We start from the raw sequence: 11,442 nt of genomic DNA on the forward strand, positions 1-11,442 counted from the left end.
AGTATCAAAATTTCTGAGTGAAATATTTTACTCATATATATCCAGCGTACTTGTGTAATAAGTTTTTTGGAAATATGCACTTTTAGTCTTTTAGATATCAACAAATTATGATTATAGTTCTTGTAATATCTCGCTAAGAATATTTAACCTTCAATTATTTGAAATTTGCACTTTTGATCTTTCTTATAAATTTCACAAATTTAACGTATTGCTGATCATCACATCATTTACATACCAATATTTTATGTTAAGATTGTAATGTTACTTTATATTTAAGGCCAATACATTTCTATAAACATTCTGCATAAGGTTTAATATACTTAATTATGTACTTAATTAAATAATAAGATGATCAAAACAAAAATTAGCTGATAACTAAGCGAAGAAAAGTGACATTATCCCTAAAATATTACACGGTTAGTGCAATTTGCAATGTAACCTGCTAGAAAATGTTAATGGCCTCATTTTTCAGATTACTTCTTTCACTTATATATTATGACTAGTGAATTTGTCTACGCTTCGCTCGGACCTCATCAAATTTACAAACTATTTCTTTTTAGCTTAAATATATGAATCGTCAGAGTAAATTTTTTATATATCTTTACTTGTTATAACAGATAATATATCATTTTTTAAGATTTCAAATTTCATAGGTTAAGGAGGTTTAATTTACATGACTTAATAGTCAAAAAAATTACTTGCACTGATTATGTACAAAAATTAAACTCTTTTTTAATACCCAATTTTCTTAAAAAAAAATATTATCACTTCAAACAAAAAGGGGACAAACTGTTGGGTTTAATTGATAGGTTGATTGGGAAATGGAGGGAAAAGAAGTGGAGCGAAAAATGAGTTGTTCCCTCTTGCTTTATGAAATAAGCATTTGTCCCTCATAGGTGGTGGAAAGAAAAGTTCTTCTACTTAAAAGTAGAAGCACTCCTTCGTGTTGCTAAAGGGTCAAGAAGATGGTCTCCCCTCGTGCCGTCGTCGCTCGGCTTCGGATTTGGATTTAGATTTGGTCAATTGATCTGATTGGTTGATAATCTTTTTGGACCAAATTTCCTTTAATTTTAATTATTTAATTAATTATTATTTAATTAATTAATTAAAGATCCTGACCCGCGACCCGACCCGTATTCTTTGCGATACAGATTTAATAACACAAACAACCTCACAAAGATCCTGAGTTAATTTCTTTTCGTTTGATGTTGCTGCCACCTATATGGAGCTCAAAGTCATTTTAAAAACAAAATGAATAATAAAAAAAACTCTACCACGATTTCTTATCTTCGTTTAGCAAATTTCCATTCTACTAAAAAGATGCTCACTCACTGTAGCATTATAGTCGAAGATATGACTACCAGAAAACAGCATAATGTCACCAATAAATGGGAAAAAAGAAGAAGAGGGGAAACTTTCTGCAAAGATATTCTAGAATGCGAGGAATGATAAATGAAAAAGAAGAGATGAAAGTTATGCAATGAATAAGATGTGCTTCAGTATTTATAGTAACCAATATAATTGGTATTTTAAGAGTTATATACAAATAAAAAAACTAACGTATATAGAGTTATTGTAATTGAATTAATATAAGTGCATTAATTGGTCATAAAAGTATTTTTAAAATTTGGGAAGAACGAATCTTTTTCAATCGGAAGAATGAGGAAAAACAGATATTATATCCTACGTTTCAATGAGAAGTAAGGTGGAGTAATATATATATATATATATATATATATATATATATATATATATATATATATATTGTTTTCTCAGATTTAAACTTGTGGGGTTTGTAAAGCCTTGATGAGAGTTTAATGATTCCTAATTACTGGTGTAATAAATAATAACGTGAGGGTGGAAGAGTTTTATAACCTCTTGTTGTAAATAACGTGAAACCTTACGCTCTAGGCTTCTACCAAGAAAGTGGACAATAAATAACCTAAATAGTTAATGCTTTTGGCCTTTATTTTATTTTATTTAGTAAAATAGAGAATGAATTGAAGAGAAAAAGGTTAAAAATTTAAGAAAAAAGATAAATATTAATAGAGATCATAGCGATATGCCACATTACCTTATTTATATATAACTTTATATATATATATAGAGAGAGAGATTAGTTGTTTAAATTAATATACTGTATTAAATGACATGATCGTCATGGGCGTAGACATAAAAAGTAAAAAGTTCTTTTTCTTAAGAACATCAAATGCATTTATTTTACTACTATATATAAGTATGAATATGGGGATTTTGTAGTCCTCACATTATTATTTAACCATGAGACTGCTACACATCACAAAGGCCATCATAAGAATTTCAACATTTGCGCTTACACCTGGCGCACGTTCCAATTGACTTTTCTACCTATTCTCAGTTTTGTACGTTGCTCATTTTCTTAAAAGCACTAACCCTTTACAAATTGATGAAGTACAGTGTACTTATTTAAGGATTCTTTTCTTGCCTCTTATTTGATTATATTTTATATTGTTTGTTCTTTTATTTTTTTGTTAAAATTTAAATTTTGAAGCCCAATTATTTTCTTTTCTAGCTGAAGGGATGTGTTTGCCACGAAGAAAAATATTTTATAATTTTCTCATGTTTCATTATTATTATTTTTGGAAAGCATTTTCTCTGGAAAATAAGTTTCTTAAAAATACGGAAGATGACTTTCCTAATGAGAGTAGAAAAAATAAGTTTCATAAGTGACATTTTAAGTTCGTTCTCTCCTTTTCACCTTCCAATGTCCCTAACCCCCTTCCCTAGATCACCCTCGGACCCAGCTCTCCACCCCACCCTATCTGTATAATGTTTTCCTATATTATATTTAAATATTTTTGGGATTATATATTTTTGCTTACTTATCAATAATAAAATAAATAAAAAATCACTTATCTTCCACCGCTACTTTGTAATTATTGTGTGTGATTGTTACTTTACATATTTTTAAAATATTTATCTCATCCACCGTTAATTTGTTGATGCACCTTACGTCATGTTTTTCTTTAAAGAAAGTCAAAACCTACTCTTTTATGGGTTTAATTAGGAAAATGGTACAAAATATTTAAAATCACTTAATTAAGGTATTTTTATGGAGACATTTTTTCTTCAAAAAGAACATTTATTTTAATTCTGACTTTGGTTCAAATTTTAATTTCTTTGCATGCACAAGCTATTTTCTTATAGCTTTTTCTCTTTTCGTAGAATTTGTATTTTTTTTTCTACGAAAGAGGTTAGCGCAATGAATTTTAGTAGATTAGTGTATAAAATATTTTCGAGAATTAATAAATTAACATCTTTTAAAGAAAAAAAGGGACAAGAACCTTTAATTTTCCTTTAAAGTTTGTTTTGTGCAATTACAATGGGGGGATGAAGAAGAGGGAATTAGGAGAAGAGGTTAAACTATAAATAAGTGTTGGTAATTGTATGTTTGTATGAGGTTATATATTTTCTATTTTGAATCAAGTATAGTCCTCCTGTAATTAGTTCTTTTTTTATTTTATTTTCTTGAACTGAATAGAATATTTTATGGACAATTTATCTATTCCTTTAAAATATCTATGATGCATTACAAATATTAAAGATAGAAATTATTGAATGATGTCATATAGTGTTGAAAATAAAGGTACCATCATCAGTCAAGATCGAATTGTCCATAGAATTTCTTGTTTGGTTCGTTAAGAATTAATTTTCTTAAGCATAATATATATATATATATATATATATATATATATATAACGTACTAATTAAATTGATTCTTAAGGTTCGTTTTAATGAGTTTAGGATTTTTCTTGAATTTCGTTTAAAACTAAGCCCTAAATCACCAAATATAGCCTAAACCCTTGACACATAAAATAATAAGTGAAAAATTAATCGATATATAAAAAATCTATTTCCCTATTTATAGCTAAAACTGACATGCTCACAAATTTATAAAAATATTGAGTTGCAATTATCATACTTTATCGTGTTAGTTTATATAATATTGAATCACTTGCGTCTCTCTGGTATTTGTTAATTTTCTTGCTAAAATTGCTTCCTCATAAATAATTGTTTCTTTAAAACTTATGTATATAGGTGTAAAAAAATGTATAATAGTGTATAAGAGGGGTGTATACACCATATACACTATTATACAATATTATACACTATTATATACCTATTACCCTGCACCTACCGATTTCTCCATCGCCGACCTCAACCACCTCCGGCGACCCCCACCGCTGGTAATTTCATCTCCGCCAGCTGCGCTTCACCACCGGCCAGGGGATTGATCTAGATCTAGCAAATTAGGTTTCCATTTTTTTCTCTTTCTCTAGATCTACAAACGCAGCGAGGTTGCGACACCAATGGCTACACTCAGAGCGACATGTTTCCGGCGATGGTGTTTTAGGTGTTTGTGTGTTTGATTTCTCCGGTGACGGCGACTGATGTGCAGTGGTGGGGGAGCGGCGCGGCAGAGAAAGAGAGAGAGGAGGTTGGGTCATTTTTTGTAAGCTTTAAAAATATGGGTCAATTTTGGTAGCATTGTTACCCTAATTTATATACAACGTAATTAACTCAAAAATATATGGAGGGAGAATTACTAATACTGCATTTAGTTATCAAAATATTCATTTAACTTTTTTATTTGTAGAATAACTATTAAAGTCGTGGTTAAATATTGTTTATTTGATTACGAAGACATCACATCAGAGTACATACTCGATTCATTCGTTAGATTACTTTTTTTTCACGAGCAGTTAGATTAATTTCAAAACTTTAAAATAAGTTAAAATAATATTTTTAATAGAATAATTTGTTGCTCCAATTGGATATTCTTAATGTCCTCACACTTGGTTGGTTGATTAATTAGTTGGATTTGCTGAGATCATAACCAATTATGATTTATGAGTATACCTATGAGGCTCTATTTTAAAAAAAAAAAATTGGTTGGTCAGGATGTTTATATATATGTTTGACGAGTAGAAATTTATTGTCTATCCTTTAGGTACTAGGAATTAGGACGTACCTAAAATAAGAAAACAAATAGATTAGATTAGAAAATAAGCAGAGAATTAAGTGTTTGGTTGGAATATCGTAGATGATACCTAATATCATTGGAAATATATATTAGAATAAGCATTTATTTAAAACAAAAATAAGTTTTGAATATTTAGTTTTATTTGTTTTCATAGGATGGTGATCCATGTGACAAAACACAAAATATTTCCAATTTTGAAGCCCTGTCTATTATTACTAACGTGGTAATCCAATCCATGACTTGGAAATCATTCATAAAATATAAAGTTATGCTAATCTAATTCAGGCCTACTATGATATATGACCTATGAGACATGACCTATGAGGCTATGCTAATCATTCATCTAACAATATGATAATATACTCTTAACACCTAAGGCCTATTATGCTAAGACCTATGAGGCTATATGATGTTTGCTTCCATTAGTCGAATTGAATTATCGTAAGTGGCATCGTTTAATTAGTCATGATTACCAACTAATAACATATAATTGCTAATGTTTCTCAAGATGTAAAACTGTTGTTCAGGCAAATTTATTTGTTAGGAAAACAACAATTACAGTGTCACATCAATTGAGATGAGTGGGAGTATGTATTGTGGTGGGACCTCATAAAATAATTCTAAATACGTGTGCAATGTACGACTTTAAGGAAGAAGAATTTAAATGTTATCCTTAAATGGGTCATACTAAACGCTCTCTAATATTATAATTATAATCCAAATAAGGAAATATATGATCTGTCAACTTGTTATAAGGCTCTAGAATTTAAAAAACAATTCAACTAGGCTTTAATTATAAATAGTTATCGAACTGAATGACAAAAGAAAAAAGTTGAAGTACTGGAAACCATAATTAAATCCCGTAATTAGATTCGAAAATCTACTGATGACAAGGCTAATTAAGCATATTTGTTTAATCCAGTATTGGACTACATTTTCTAGCTCCACCCGTCTGTAGAGCCTTTTGCCTCATGGTTGAGTACTATTTATATTTTACTCTCTTTCAATTCCGTTTGTCACTTTTTTGTCTTATATATATATATATATCAAACTTATGGTAGCTTTCCGAAAAGATTTTAAGTTATATACGTCGTTGGTATAATAATTTTTACACTATCAGATCATCTTAATTGTTATAACAAGTAATAGATCTTATATTTAAAATTATAAATCTCATATTTTAAAACATCTTAAACTTTCATCTTCTTTAAACTGTCCCTTTTGCATGAAATCATTTACGAGGACACAATTAACATTTGTAATAGTTTGTATTGTATAAGTAACACTGGAAGAAAATTATAACTGCTAATTGGTTATGACTTATGAATTATGATACGCCCAACAGATACTCTTTTGAATAAGACTATTAAATGTTTTCTTAAGCAAATGTTTGTAAGTTTAAAAAGACGAATAATTAATATGGACTGATAGAGACTAGAGAGTAATGAAATTTAATAATTACACGGACACACATCAGCGGGAGAATTGAATTTTTAGTCTTTTACAAACTTTATTTAGTTTTATGACCTTTTTATAAAAGATCTAAAAAAACACATAAGAGATTTGAAAAAATCATTCTCTTTTATTCAAATTGTAAGGGGGCAAGATATCTTATTTTCACCACATCTGCATAATTGACTCATGCGCAAATTAAATAACTGACGGTGACTCGGTGAGGGTCGAGGGAGTCTTTCTCAAGTTTTTATGATTTTGCTTTCTTTAAATTGGAGAAAATCTAATAAATCCTAATCAATAGATTTTGTTTCTGCTTAGAAGTAATCCAAAATTAAATGCTCTCATTTCTCTCGCCGCATCTATACTTTTATTCCATTCCTCTCGCCGCATCTATACTTTTATTCCATCCGTTTCATTTCATGTTTCATTATTTGATTGAATACGAATTTTAAGAAAATAAAAAATAAAATCAAATTTTATGATCTTAAATTAAATGTGTAAAATATATCACAGTGTACTTTGAAGATTGTAATTTTAAACATGTCATGTGAAGTATTAATTAATATTTTTAAAATAAACACATAAATTGAGACAGATTGAAGGTTTTTTTTTTTGTTGTTGTCGTTGTAAGATGTAGGGCCTGTTTGGCCATAAATACCAAAAACTTTTTCACTTTTTTTGGAATTTTTGAAGTTGGAGTTGGAGTTGGAGTTGTGTTTGGCCATAGTTTTTAAAATTGTAGTTTTTGGTGAAATGTAGTGTAAAAAAGTGAAAAAAATTGATTTTTTTTTAAAAATAAGTTTTTTTTGTTTTTAGTATTCTGGAATACAATTCCGGAAAAAAATGAGTAATTTTTATGACCAAAAGCTAAAAGTAAAAAAAGTGGAAAAAAAATTGAGAAAAAAGTGAATAATTTTTTGTGGCAAACCGCCCACGTAGTTTGTACTTTCGGATCCACATTCAACAGTATTCGCGTATTAATTTTACTAAACACTGTCAACCCATTATTGGTCGATTAGTATTATAGCTTACTGCCTTACTGCTGTAAAAGCAATATATTCATTTGTCGAAAGTCTTGTCGGGTAATTGCGTCACATCTTACGTACAAGATTTGAACCTCCAACCTTTTCTTAAAAAGAAAACACCGTACAGGTAACAACATTAATTTGCTAATGACAAAAAAAGTAATTTTTGTTATGAAATATATTATGGATGTCCAATACACAAATATAATGCTTCTCCTCCACTATCTTAATGGTTCCTCCATTTTCTCATATATTGAATGCATATGTAGCACTATAAATAGAGACATAAGTTTTCATATGAAATACACTTGTAACACATTTTGGAAGAATAATAAAAATCTCTCCTCTTTTGTCATTCTATTTCTATGGTTTTCATCCTTTAATATTGTGACTCTTTTAGCTTCATTTTATAACACGTTATCAGCACGAGACTCTGCCGTTCCGAGCAAATACTTTAAAGCCTCGAAGGTATTGATTTTCTATCTTTCTTTACTAATGGCAAATCTTACCAAACGTGAATTTGTAGCTTTAGATATATCCGGCAATACCTATATGTTTTGGATTCTTGACACCGAAATTCACCTTAATGCGATGGGTCTGGCAGACACCATCAAAGATAAAAATGAGGCATCAAACCAAGACCGTGCCAAGGCTATGATATTCCTCCGCCATAGAGGACTTGAAAATGGAATATCTCACTGTTAAAGATCCTCTTACTCTGTGGAATAATTTAAAAGATAGATATGACCACTTGAAGATGGTCATACTTCCACAAGCACGTTTTGATTGGCTCCATTTAATGCTACAAGATTTTAAATCTATTAAGGCATATAATTCCACCATGTTTAAAATTATTTCTCAGTTGAAATTATGTGGTGAAAATATTACTGATCATGATATGCTGGAGAAAACATTCTCCACTTTTCCTGCCTCGAGTATGCTCCTGCAGTAGCAATACCGAGAGATGAAATTCAAGAAATATTCTGATTTAATAGCACATCTTTTAGTGGCTGAACAACATAATGAATTATTAATGAAAAATCATGAAAGCCGACCCACTGGTACTGCCCCATTTCCTGAAGTGAATGAGGCAAATTTTCGTCATTCTAGGCGTGAAAGAGGTTGTGGCCCCAGTCGTGGTCATGGTCGTGGTCGAAGAAGGAATTTTAATCATGATTCTCGTCTTGCACCAAATAATATCCTTCACCACCAGCAGTGTAAAAGAAAGGATGAAAAACATAAAGCTGTGCAAAAGAAAAATTCAGAAAATAAATGCTTCCGATGTGGAGGAAAGGGGCACTGGTCACGTACCTGTCGTACGCCAAAACACCTAGTTGATTTGTATCAAGCCTCTCTCAAAAGGGCAGAAAAGGATGCCGAAGCAAATTTTATTTCTGAAGATAATGTTGAGCCCATGCATCTAGATGTGGCAGATTTCTTTGAACTCCCTGAAGGGAAAATAGATCATTTGATCGGTGATGGATCTGTAAAAACTTAGATATTTCATACGTGTCGTTTGTATGTGGTTATGTTTCCATGTTTATGTAAATGAAGTGTGTGTAATGCTTTGTTTAAATAGTAATATATGTAATAAAATGTGTGTAATGCTTTGCCTAATCATAATATCTACTTTGATATTCACTTTATCTATTATTTCATTTTGAAGAATCTATGGAAATTCCTCAAATTTTATTTGGATCAATGACCAATCATGAAGTTATTTGTGTGATTGATAGTGGAACAACACATGCCATATTCAAAGATGAGAAATACTTTTCTCACTTGCATAGAAAAAGGGGAAATATTAATACAATTTCTGGAAATTCAAAATTGATTGAAGGCTCCGGAAGAGCTACTATATTTCTGACTAAGGGGACGAAACTTGTTATAAAAGATGCATTATTCTCTTCTAAATCCCCAAGAAACTTGTTAAGTTTCAAAGATATCCGCCGTAATGGATATCACGCAGAGACATTAAACGAAATAAATGATGAATATCTTGCCATTACAAAGAATGTCTCCGGCCAGAAATATGTTTTGGAGAAATTGCCAACTTTGTCTTCTGGTCTGTATTATGCAAAAAATAGTACAATTGAAGCACACTCGATCGTAAACCAGAAGTTTAATGATTCAAGTACTTTTATGCTTTGGCATGACCGAATAGGTCACCCTGGATCAATAATGATGAGACGAATTATTGAAAATTCAAATGGGCATCCACTTAAGAACCTGAAGATTCTTGAAAGTGGTGAATTTTCATGTGCTGCTTGTTATCAGGGTAAGTTGATAGCTAAGCCATCACCAATGAAAGTTGACATTGAATCCCCTGCTTTTCTAGAACGTATACATGGGGATATATGTGGTCCCATTCATCCACCTTGTGGGTCATTCAGATATTTTATGGTCCTAATAGACGCATCTTCAAGATGGTCTCATGTGTGCCTCCTATCGTCTCGAAACCTGGCGTTTTCGAAATTATTGGCACAAATAATACGCTTAAGGGCACAGTGTCCGGATTATCTCATTAAGGCTATACGTCTCGATAATGCCGGAGAATTTACGTCTCAATATTTTGATGATTATTGTTTATCAGTTGGGATAAAAGTTGAACATCCTGTAGCACATGTTCATACCCAAAATGGCCTTGCTGAGTCATTTATTAAACGACTACAATTGATAGCAAGACCACTACTTATGAAAACACGATTGCCCACTACTGTCTGGGGACATGCTATCTTACATGCAGCATCTCTTATTCGCCTCAGACCGACTCATTATAATAAATACTCCCCGTCACAATTAGTATTTGGTCATGAACCAAATATTGCTCATCTCCGAATCTTTGGCTGTGCTGTATATGTGCCTGTAGCACCACCACAACGTACTAAGATGGGTCCCCAAAGAAGGTTAGGTATATATGTTGGGTTTGAATCACCCTCTATTATTCGCTATTTTGAGCCATTGACGGGAGATTTATTCACTGCCCGATTTGCAGATTGTCGATTTAATGAAACAAATTTTCCACAATTAGGGGGAGAGAGAAAAGAAATCAAAAGAGAAATTGTGTGGAAAGTTCCATCACTATCTCATTTTGATCCACGTGCCCCCATATGTGAACAGGAGATCCAGAAGATCATTCACTTGCAAAAAATAGCAAATCAAATGCCAGACGCATTTACTGATTTGAAAAGGATAACTAAGTCACATATCCCTGCAGAGAATGTGCCTATCCGAATTGATGTCCCAAAGGGAAAATCTACTAGTGTCATAGCCTCTGAATCTCATGCACGCCTGAAGCGTGGTAGGCCATTGGGTTCTAAGGATAAAAATCCTAGAAAAAGAAACACGAAAAATGATCAAAATGACACTATGAAAGAATATCATGAAGATATTCAAGATCTGACTAATCCTGATACTCCTGAAGATATTAGGGAACCCGAGACTCAAGTAAATAAAGAACTATCATTGAGTTCTTCTGGTGATGGGATAAATTTGAATCGATCGAAGATTATGGTGGATAATGTTTTTGCATATAATGTTGCCCTAAATATTATGAAAGACATTAACGATCAGGAACCCTAATCTGTCGAAGAATGTCGACGAAGATATGATTGGCCAAAATGGCAAGAGGCAGTTCAATCAGAATTGAATTCACTTGCCAAACGTGAGGTTTTTGGACCTGTAGTCCAAACGCCTAATGGTATAAAACCAATTGGCCATAAATGGGTTTTTGTGCGAAAAAGGAATGAGAGAAATGAAATTGTGAGATACAAGGCACGCCTTGTTGCACAAGAATTCTCTCAACGACCCGGTATCGACTATGAAGAAGCATATTCACCAGTTATGGATGGCATAACATTTCGATATCTCATCAGTTTAGCTGTACATGAAAACCTTGAAATACATCTGATGGATGTGGTTACAGCTTACCTTTATGGC

This window comes from Lycium barbarum, chromosome 11, assembly GCF_019175385.1.
Source record: "Lycium barbarum isolate Lr01 chromosome 11, ASM1917538v2, whole genome shotgun sequence".
Taxonomy (NCBI): Eukaryota; Viridiplantae; Streptophyta; class Magnoliopsida; order Solanales; family Solanaceae; genus Lycium; species Lycium barbarum.